Below are 11,819 nucleotides of genomic sequence, written 5' to 3' on the forward strand. Positions count from 1 at the left end.
TTCGCTGCTACAGAGAAGTGCTCCTCGCATTCACTGCACTGCACTGCTCGCCTGTGCAGGCACATGGTGTTCCGACTGCTTTGACACACTTATTCGATTTCACAAAAACTATTTGGCCCAAAAATTTGATTTTTGCTCATCTTCTTGTCTGATACCTCCCCCCCCCCCAATAAATGACTTAATTTTGTTTCGATGTTCAACGCAGTAATTGTGCTGCATTAGATGTAGTAAACCATTGCGCGAAATTTTGAAGAGTTTGCAGCGGTAAAAGTCCATAGCGTATACTTTCCTTATGGTCGATTTTAGTTGTCACGATGTTGATAACGAAATGTGGACGCCGGCCGGAGTGGCCGAGCGGTTCTACGCGCTGCTTCTCTTGGCGCGTGCGTCGTTTTGCAACTGGCAACGCAGCAATCTCCCGCGTCTGGGCGGGCATGCGCGAGCCGCCAAGATAAAAGAATTGAACTATAGGCCTGTAAGACGGTGTTTCATGAGGAACAGTAAATAAGAGTATGTTACAACGTGGCAGTATCGACTAACGTGAACAATACATTCCATATAATGTGTATCGAATTTTTATGGGTTTGAGTGTTCCAGGTGGTAAAGAAGATAAATGTTCATTTCGCAAGTTGGTACTTCAGTTGATACGGGTTTGTTTATCGACTGTAATTTTATTTTTGAAGTTCAAATTGTGAATGTTTGCTCGACTTGGTATAATGGAATTTTTAAACTGTGATTCTAATTTGCTGAACAATTTTACTGTTTTATTTTTTTGTAAAGCCTCGTCGTCGGATTTGCTGTGGAGGCCGAGTTGCTACTGTTGTTACGGTAGGCCGTGTTTGTGAGATGGTAAAATGGCTTCTGGTGCAGTACACCGCTAAGACAATTTCTCCCTGCCACTGTTACACAGCTATTCCCCATGGTCATGTAACAGGATAGGACAACGAAGATTCTACAACACTCCAACAAATTAGTAACCAAGTCACACAGATGAGTTAAAAAGGTATACTTATCCTTGTAACTAGTTGAAATATGAAGTCGGCAACACTGCATATAATATAAAGCAAAATAGGTCATCAATGGCTAAGTGGAAATAATCGTAGGTAAACTCCACAGTACACAGCAAATTCACTTCTAAGAGCTCACTAAACGACGATCCCTGTATAACAAGGGGAGGCCACGACTTTTGGAACGCGGGTTTACTGCAAACTTCGTATAGTCGTAGTACTCCGTTAGGACAACAAAATGTGTAAGCAGTAGCGCGTACTTCTCAAACGTTATTGAGGAAATCGCAAGCAAATTTCGATCGCCAAATATTGTCAAATATATATACCTGTGCGAGGCCGTTCTTACCAGGATGCAACGGAAGGCGAGTGGTTGCCGGCACGGTAGCTCAGCGTGTTCGGTCAGTGGGTTGGCTGCCCTCTCTAATAAAAATACCGAGTTAATGGATAAACGACGAACTGAAACGGGTGTTTTGCGACGAACTAAAACGAACAAAATGAGATAAAAAAAAGTGGCTAGCGTTCAAGCCCCGTAATCGCTGGGTCGCTGGATCGAATCCCGCTCGTCAGTCTTTTCTTTATTTCTAACACAGTCATGTTCTTTACTATTTATATCACAGTTGATGCAATGGGAAAATACGTGTAATCGGATGAACTTATATTAAATTTACAATGTTATTTGGCAGTCTACAAATTTTTATTATCACGAATAATATAATATTCATAACTACCGACTAGTAAACGGCCAAACGCATAAAGTGATACTGAAAATGTATGCTTGTCCGTGATTTGAGAAATACCTGATACCTGGAAGGAGCCCGAAACGACTTGTTACCTCCAAGTTTTGACCGGCACAGACGGCTTTTGAAAGATGTACAATTAATCGTCGCTTTCGACATTACGATTACAAGTTGCAGGATGGCATTTTTCGTAAAAACATGAAAAACAAAGTTAAACGGCACCAGCTGCAATGAATAAATACTACGTTTCCGCACACGCAAGGTCTTTTGAGGTTTTCCGTGGAAAAACAAACCTCGTTAACATTTTCAAAAAACCTCTCTTTCAGCCGATAATTTGGAAGCAAACCATGCATAACGCAGCATTTCCTTAAATGCAGTATCGAGTGTATTTTAATAGCGACTTCACGAGAAGCAATTTCTCGTTCTCTTTGGATTAAATACGAACAATTTTGAAGACACGGACAAGCATACATTTTCAGTATCATTTTATGCGTTTGGTCGTTTACTAGTCGATAGTTATGACTATTACATTATTTGTGATAGTAAAAATTTGTAGACTGCCAAATAACATTGTAAATTTAATAAAAGTTCATCCGATTACACGTATTTTTCCCATTACATCAATTCTAATATAAATAGTCAAGAAAATGACTGTGTTAGAAATTTAAAAAAAATCTGACGATCGGGACTCTATACAGCGACCCAGCGATTACCGGGCTTGAACGCTAACTACTCGCCTGCCGGTGCTTCCTGGTAAAAAGCGACCACGCACGGGTCTATATATATTTGACGATCGAAATTATTTTGCGATTTCCTCAATAACGTTTGAGAAGTACGCGCTACTGCTTACACATTTTGTTGTCCTAACGGAGTAGTACGAGTGTACGAAGTTTGCAGTAAATCCGCGTTCCAAACGTCGTGGCCTCCCCTTGTAAGTCAGCCCTGGACGAGGAACTATAAACAAGTGGGCGAGAGCTGCTCTTCTATCTTCCGAGTAGGCTCTTGTCTGTTGTCGTCCAGACATTGGCGGATTGTAGTCGGCCGGCACCGTACGTGGCGCTGCTGTAACTCGCGCAAGTGGCGAATCTCTATGTCACTGGCACCAGTTCGCATCTTTGCGTCTGTGGTGCCTTTAGCCCTGGCTGTCTCTTGTTCGGAAGACGCAGCACGTTTAACCATGTCACACCTATTTAGGAATGCTGAGTATGGTGACATCGCTTTTCTGTACGACTTTTGGTCTGTCGGTTGATTTGGGGGGAGCAGACCGAACAGTGGGCTCACCGGTCCCATCAGATTACGGAAGGATGGGGAGGGAAATCGGCTGTACCCTTTCAAAGGAACCATCCCGCATTTTCCTGAAGCGATTTAGGGAAATCACCGAAAAGCTAAGGGAGGATGGCCGGACGCGAGTTTGAACCATCGTCCTCCCGAACGGGAGTCTAGTGTGCTAACCACTGCGCCACCTCGCTCGGTAACTGGAATCTTAACAGACGGATGGACACAGAGACGGTCGGTACTTTTGTAATGGAAACAATGCTGCTGGTTGTAGGGAATACGGTAAACGAGTTTCTAACCGCTCAGTATAAGATTCGCCAACGGTTGTTGGGCTTGGCTAGAACTTTGAAGGGTCAATATCCGGCTCTGCCGAGGACTGTTGGCTAACGGGCCGCACTCAGACCTTGTGGGGCCGATTAGGGACCTCTTTGACAGAGAAGTAGCGGCCCCGGTGACGAAAACCAACAGACGGGAGAGCGGTGTGCTGACCACATGCCCCTCCATAATCGCATCGGGTGACACCTATGAAACGAAGATGACACGGGGTCGGTCAGTAGCGTTGGGCCTTCAACACTTGTTCGGACGGAGTTTCAGTTTCCAGTATCAATTTAGACAATGTTTACTCATTCTGGAAACATCCCCTAGGCTGTGGCTAAGCCATGTCTCCGCAATATCCTTTCTTTCGGGAGTGCTAGTCTTGCATGGTTCGCAGGAGAGCTTCTGTAAAGTTTGGAAGGTAGGAAACGAGGTACTGGCGGAAGTAAAGCTGTGAGGACGGGGCGTGAGTCGTGCTTGGGTAGCTCAGTTGGTAGAGCACTTGCCCGCGAAAGGCAAAGGTCCCGAGTTCGAGTCTCGGTCCAGCACACAGTTTTAATCTGCCAGGAAGTTTCAATATTTACTCGTATTTGCATTAAACTGTGTGACTGGTCATATTTCGTTTGAATATGCAAATAAACAGGGTGTAGATGAAATAGAAATTTGGTATTCTCGGCACACTATTTACACTGTGCATCGCGGAATATTGTATTCCCTAACGATTTCAGAAACAAAATGTTCCATACACTATGAGTACCCGGACACCTGGCTGAAAATGACTTACATGTTCGTGGCGCCCTCTATCAGTAATGCTGGAATTCAGTATGGTGTTGGCCCACCCTTAGCCTTGATGACGACTTACACACTCGCAGGCATACGCTCAGTCAGGTGCTGGAAGGTTTCTTGGGGAATGGCAGCCCATTCTTCACGGAGTGCTGCGCCGAGGAAAGGTATCGATGTCGGTCTGTGAGGCATGGCTCGAAGTCGGCGTTACAAAATATCCCAAAGATGCTCTATAGAATTCAGGTCAGGCTTCTGTGGAGGCCAGTCCATTACAGCGATGTTACTGTCGTGCAACCTGTGGTGTCAACGCCAGACACCACACTTGCTAGGTGGTAGCCTTTAAATCATCCGCGGTCCGTTAGTATACGTCGGACCCGCGTGTCGCCACTATCAGTGATTGCAGACCGAGCGCCGCCACATGGCAGGTCTAGTCTAGAGAGACTCCCTAGCACTCTCCCCAGTTGTAAGCCGCCTTTGCTAGCGATGGTTCACTGTCTGCATACGCCCTCATTTGCAGAGACGACAGTTTAGCATAGCCTTCGGCTACGTCATTTGCTACGACCTAGCAAGGCGCCATATTCAGTTACTATGAATGTATTCTGAACAGATAATATTGTGAATCATGTACCGTGAAGAGCGACGTTCATCATTAATGGATTAAAGTTAAGTATCAAACTAATTACGTCCGCTCTCTGAATTCTAATTCCTTGTCATGTTCCAGACCTCACGTCTGTATAGTTCTTCCCTCCTCACGCCAGCCTGCGTGAGCTAAAACGCGTGCATTTCGGCCTCCTCTCGCAACACGGTGTTGGCTCTTCTGCCAACACAACATTACCACTCCACCACAATCCGTGCATTATGAACAGGTGACCTATCGTGTTGAAAGATGCAGTCGCCATCCTCAAATTGCGTCATTGTTTACATCAGGTTTGTTCTTAAGATGACAGACTACAGTGAAAGAGCCAGCCGGCCTCCTTCAGAAGTTATTTACATCAGGTTTGTTCTTATGATGACAGAGTACAGTGAAAGAGCCAGCCGGCCTCCATCAGAAGTAGGAAGGGAGTGCGGAAGCAGTCGGCAGAGCGGACTGTGGCAGCCTTGTGGGCTAGCGGCAGTTCGGCGGTCAAGGTCACACAGCGCGCGGGCCCCCACATTCCTTCCCGCTCGCGCCGACGCCGAGTTCCATCGACTGCGCCGTTGCGTAAGGACGGTCGCCCTGGCAACGGATTCCGTCACGTACCGCTAGTGGCTGAGACAGCCGAGCGCGCTAATTACGCTGACGTGCAGTAACAGCGACAGCTCCCTACCTCAGGTCACAGGAGCTGCATAACGGCACATTTTCGACAAACATCTATATCTACGTCGCTGGGCATTAACCTTTGCAGTCCCAACGCATTTTCCGTGACGCGCGTTAACACTTTACACAAAACTTCCGGGCTGATGGACCGTGCTCGATCCATAAAACTTTCCCCTAACGTTTCATTTCTGAATGTGCGATACATCTTGTGGTGTGCGTACTGTAGGACCTTCAGTACACATACCATCAGATTATTTGACTTGTCGCTCTAACGAAGTAGGCGAGTGTCATCAATATGTCTCGTGGTCTTATCGTGGCGTGTTTATCTTCTGCCGTTAGGTCAGACGATAGAAATGCCACTTGCACGTTTAGAGTAGCAGATTGATAGTGACCAACTTTAAACAGAACTTGATTAATTTTCACACACATTTATTAAACTAATAACAAGCCTAAAAATTACTTAACTTGGTTCTGGATGCTATTTACAATTGACAATCGGAAGTTCCTTTGGTATTGGTACGTTAATCTTATTCTCACGTATCTCTGATACTTGACAAAAGTGTCTACACATTTATCTCATGGCTATGTACAGGAATATGGTAATCTTATTAGGCGCAGACTGGAACTTGACTATAGACTGGTACAGACAAATGTAGAACTCGTACAGACTGGTACAGACTAATGCAGACAGGTACAGACTGGTGCAGACAAATGCAGACTGGCTAATTGGAGATCTGTACACTCGTTACAGCTGTAACAAGTTTCAGCTAGTAATAGCGAATACCCTGTTCAAGAATCACAAGAGGAGGAGGTATACTTGGAAAAGGCCGGGAGATACGGGAAGATTTCAATTAGATTACATCATGGTCAGACAGAGATTCCGAAATCAGATACTGGATTGTAAGGCGTACCCAGGAGCAGATATAGACTCAGATCACAATATAGTACTGATGAAGAGTAGGCTGAAGTTCAAGACATTAGTCAGGAAGAATCAATACGCAAAGAAGTGGGATACAGAAGTACTAAGGAATGACGAGATACGTTTGAAGTTCTCTAACGCTATAGATACAGCAATAAGGAATAGCGCAGTAGGCAGTACAGTTGAAGAGGAATGGACATCTCTAAAAAGGGCCATCACAGAAGTTGGGAAGGAAAACATAGGTACAAAGAAGGTAGCTGCGAAGAAACCATGGGTAACAGAAGAAATATTTCAGTTGATTGATGAAAGGAGGAAGTACAAACATGTACTGGGAAAATCAGGAATACAGAAATACAAGTCGCTGAAGAATGAAATAAATAGGAAGTGAAGGGAAGCTAAGACGAAATGGCTGCATAAAAATGTGAAGACATCGAAAAAGATATGATTGTCGGAAGGACAGTCTCAGCATATAGGAAAGTCAAAACAACCTTTGGGGACATTAAAAGCAACGGTGGTAACATTAAGAGTGCAACGGGAATTCCACTGTTAAATGCAGAGGAGAGAGCAGATAGGTGGAAAGAATACATTGAAAGCCTCTATGAGGGTGAAGATTTGTCTGATGTGATAGAAGAAGAAACAGGAGTCGATTTAGAAGAGATAGGGGATCCAGTATTAGAATCGGAATTTAAAAGAGCTTTGGAGGACTTACGGTCAAATAAGACAGAAGGGATAGATAACATTCCATCAGAATTTCTAAAATCATTGGGGGAAGTGGTAACAAAACGACTATTCACGTTGGTGTGTAGAATATATGAGTCTGGCGACATACCATCTGACATTCGGAAAAGCATCATCCACACAATTCCGAAGACGGCAAGAGCTGACAAGTGCGAGAATTATCGCACAATCAGCTTAACAGCTCATGCATCGAAGCTGCTTACAAGAATAATATACAGAAGAATGGAAAAGAAAATTGAGAATGCGCTAGGTGACGATCAGTTTGGCTTTAGGAAAAGTAAAGGGACGAGAGAGGCAATTCTGACGTTACGGCTAATAATGGAAGCAAGGCTAAAGAAAAATCAAGACACTTTCATAGGATTTGTCGACCTGGAAAAAGCGTTCGACAATATAAAATGATGCAAGCTGTTCGAGATTCTGAAAAAAGTAGGGGTAAGCTATAGGGAGAGACGGGTCATATACAATATGTACAACAACCAAGAGGGAATAATAAGAGTGGACGATCAAGAACGAAGTGCTCGTATTAAGAAGGGTGTAAGACAAGCTGTAGCCTTTCGCTCCTACTCTTCAATCTGTACATCGAGGAATCAATGATGGAAATAAAAGAAAGGTGCAGGAGTGGAATTAAAATACAAGGTGAAAGGATATCAATGATACGATTCGCTGATGACATTGCTATCCTGAGTGAAAGTGAAGAAGAAGTAAATGATCTGCTGAACGGAATGAACAGTCTAATGAGTACACAGTATGGTTTGAGAGTAAATCGGAGAAAGATGAAGGTAATGAGAAGTAGTAGAAATGAGAACAGCGAGAAACTTAACATCAGGATTGATGGTCACGAAGTCAATGAAGTTAAGGAATTCTGCTACCTAGGCAGTAAAATAACCAATGATGGACGGAGCAAGGAGGACATCAAAAGCACACTCGCTATGGCAAAGAAGGCATTTCTGGCCAAGAGAAGTCTACAAATATCAAATACCGGCCTTAATTTGAGGAAGAAATTTCTGAGGATGTATGTCTGAAGTACAGCATTGTATTGTAGTGAAACATGGACTGTGGGAAAACCGGTACAGAAGAGAATCGAAGCATTTGAGATGTGGTGCTATAGACGAATATTGAAAATTAGGTGGACTGATAAGGTAAGGAATGAGGAGGTTCTACGCAGAATCGGGGAGGAAAGGAATATGTGGAAAACACTGATAAGGAGAAGGGACAGGATGATAGGACATCTGCTAAGACATGAGGGAATGACTTCCATGGTACTAGAGGGAGCAGTAGAGGGCAAAAACTGTAGAGGAAGACAGAGATTGGAATACGTCAAGCAAATAACTGAGGACGTAGGTTGCAAGTGCTACTCTGAGATGAAGATGTTAGCACAGGAAAGGAATTCGCGGTGGGCCACATCAAACCAGTCAGTAGACTGATGACAAAAAAAAAAAAAAAACACTCATTATAATTCCTTGCACGTTCATGTATCACTGCGCCAGTGTGATCTGCGAGGAGAAAAGGTTGTGCGTCAGCAGCAGTCTCATTGGCTGCGTTACATACTAATACGCGGATTGGCAGAAGCAGAATTTGGTCTGTCTCTATGGCAGCGCCACCTCGTAGTGCGGAGATGGACGAGTGCTGCGCCTGTGCTGTTGTGCGTAGCGGGGCACGCTCTAGTGGGAAAGTTGCGTACGTGCTGACTACGCGAAACTATGTACACAACACATCTTCAGAGGTAAAGCGGCGAACTGTAACCTGGAGGGAGCGCAAATTATAGAAGATGAACATTAAAAAAAACCGAATAACTGCAGGTACAGATTCCTAACTGGAAATGGAGAAAAAAGGTCATATGTAGACGCATCTGGAAGTGGACGGTGTGCGTGAAACGACAACAGGTCGTCCCCGAAGGCAGTACAGAGCTGCATCGCATCCACGTTGAAACGTCCCCTTTGAACAATTATACACGACTGTCCTTAACCTGACACACAATATTTTTAGCGCAACGCAATCTGACTTTCAAAATTCCCTACAAAAGAATGGCCCTGACTAACATTAAACTATACCTTTCACAAATCACTTACCTCACAAAAACCTTCGCTGCTCAAGCTACTGCAATACAGCAAGCGCCACTACTGCCAGCTAAATAAAAGATTCAAACTACTAAAGGCACTAACTACTGATAGGGATAGTTAGCAAATGAAAGATATTAATAGAGAACAAACAATGTATTTACCTTAATATCATCACAAGTCATAATATATATATCAGTTCATGACAAATTGCAAAACTCCGCCATCTCTCTCCCCACATCCACCACTGCTGGCGGCTCACCTCCAACTGCGCAACGCTACGCGCTGTTCACAGCCAGCTGCCGCTGCCCAACACTACAATGGCAGACAACAATGCAAACTAGCCACAGACTGCACACAGCACAGCCAGTGATTTTCATATTGAGGTGGCGTTACCAATAAAAAACCTAAACAGCCTACTTACATAGAGAAAACATAAGCAGCCTACTTACATAGAGAAAACATAAACAGCCTACTTACAACGTCACAACAGATGTTCCAAGTGGGCTCCACGTGATGCAGTGCACGCGTTCACAAGTCGCATAATAGGCTGCCGCACTCTTTTGCACGTTCCAGCCTCTCCCCGAGTAGCGACGCAAGCGTCGTGATCGCGCTGTTGACGGATCTGCACATCTCGAACCGGTTCAGCATAAACAACGCTTTTCAGATGCCCCTAGAGGTAAAAACCCAGAGGTTCAAGTCCGGTGATCTAGCAGGCACTGCGACAGGGCTTGGTTCAAATGGCTCTGAGCACTATGGGACTTAACTTCTGAGGTCATCAATCCCCTAGAACTTAGAACTACTTAAACCTAAGGACACCAGACACATCCATGCCCGAGGCAGGATTCGAACCTGCGACCGTAGCGGTCTTGCAATTCCAGACTGTAGCGCCTAGAACCGCTCGGTCACTCCGGCCGGCTTGCGATAGGGCCTCCACGTCGTATTCGACGTCGGGGGAAAGACATTGTTGAGGTGTCGGCGAACTGTAATGGGCAAGTGGGGTGTAGCTCCGTCATGCAGAAACCACATAACCTATTCTATTGTCAAAGGCACATTCTCAAGTAGCCCAGCCAGAGTATTCTGCACTAATTCCAGGTACATTCCTCCGTCCAGGCCTTGTGGAATAATAACCGGTCCCAGTATGTCTTTTCCATAACCCCTACCCATACATTGATGCCTTAACCATTGATGCCTTAACCATTCCCCAAGGATTGTTGGATTGTCTGTTGCCCACAGATGACGATTATGCGAATTGATGATGCCAGTTCTGGTAAAGGTTGCTTCGTCGGTAAAGAAGACTAATGACAGAAATCTGTATTTACATTTACACAGCTACACCGTGAGCCATCGTATGGTGCGTGGCGGAGGGTACTCTGTACCACTACATGTCGTTTCCCTTCCTGTCCCACTCGCAAATAGAGCGAGTGCCTCCATATGAGCCATAATTTGTCGAATCTTATCTCCATGGTTCTTACGCGCAGTATATGTAGGCGACAGAATCTTTCGGCATTCAGCTTCAAATGCCGGCTCTAAATTTTCTCAATATTTCTCGAAAACAACGTTGCCTTTCCTCCAGGGATACCCATTTGACTTCGCAAAGCATCTCTGTAACATGTGTTGCTCGAACCTACCGTTAACTATTCGAGCAGGCCGCTTCGGGTTTGCTTTGATTTCGTTTTTCAATCCGACCTGGTACGCATTGCAAACACTCGATCAGCACTCAAGAATAGGTCGCACCAGCGTCCTTTATGCGGTCTCCTTTAAAGGGGAACCACTCTTTCCTTAAATTCTCCCAATTGTCCAAAGTCGACCATTCGCCTTCCGTACCACAGTTCTCACATCCTCGTTCCATCTCACATCGCTTTGCAACATTACGCCCAGATATTTAAACAACTACTAATGCTGCATCCGAATGTTACGGGTTTAATATTCCTACTCATCCACATTAACTTATATTTTTGCACATTTAGAACTAGCTGCCGTTCATCACACCGACTGGAAATTTTCTCTAAGTCATATCTTTCTACAGTCACTCAACTTCGACACCTTACTGTACACCACGGCATCAGCACCAAACAACCGCCAGCAGAAGCGGATCCGCCAATGTAAAAGGAGGTGGAGGATACTTGTAAACAGCAGAGAAACAGTAACAGCAGAACAGACTAGTCATTCGCCGGCCGTGCGGTTCTAGGCACTTCAGTCCGGAACCGCGTGACTGTTATGGTAACAGGTTCGAATCCTGCCTCGGGCATGGATGTGTGTGATGTCCTTAGGTTAGTTAGGTTTAAGTAGTTCTAAGTTCTAGGGGACTGATGACCTCAGATGTTGAGTCCCATAGTGCTCAGGGCCATTTCAACCATTTTTGACTAGTCATTCGATGCAAACTGACTGCGAAACCCATCGGGGATATTTCAGCCCTTCTAAAGCTGCCGAAGTTGAGTGACGTGAGTGTGAAGCAGAAACGCGAAGAACCAGTTACGGCTAAACCAAGGCTAGACAGACTTATCTACTGATGGACAGGGAGCGTCCAGCACTACGGAGGGTGGGTGTACAAAATCGCACGAACTCAGTTGCATACTGCATACAGTAGACGAGCAGTTCGGGGATGGTAACTGTAGGTCAGTATGACAGTACAGCTTATCACAACACGGTAGCTGTGAGGCAGTGGTTTGTAGGCAATAGCATTTCCCA

At 45.0% G+C, this 11,819-nt stretch overlaps 1 non-coding gene across 1 annotated transcript; it reads left to right on the forward strand.

Moving 5' to 3' along the window:
- The first annotated feature begins 3,808 nt into the window (after positions 1-3,808).
- Trnas-cga lies at positions 3,809-3,883 on the forward strand. The gene has a single exon. It is a non-coding gene; the product is annotated as a tRNA-Ser (tRNA).
- The last annotated feature ends 7,936 nt before the right edge of the window (positions 3,884-11,819 follow it).

The sequence above is a fragment of the Schistocerca piceifrons genome, chromosome 9 (assembly GCF_021461385.2).
Source record: "Schistocerca piceifrons isolate TAMUIC-IGC-003096 chromosome 9, iqSchPice1.1, whole genome shotgun sequence".
Classification (NCBI taxonomy): domain Eukaryota; kingdom Metazoa; phylum Arthropoda; class Insecta; order Orthoptera; family Acrididae; genus Schistocerca; species Schistocerca piceifrons.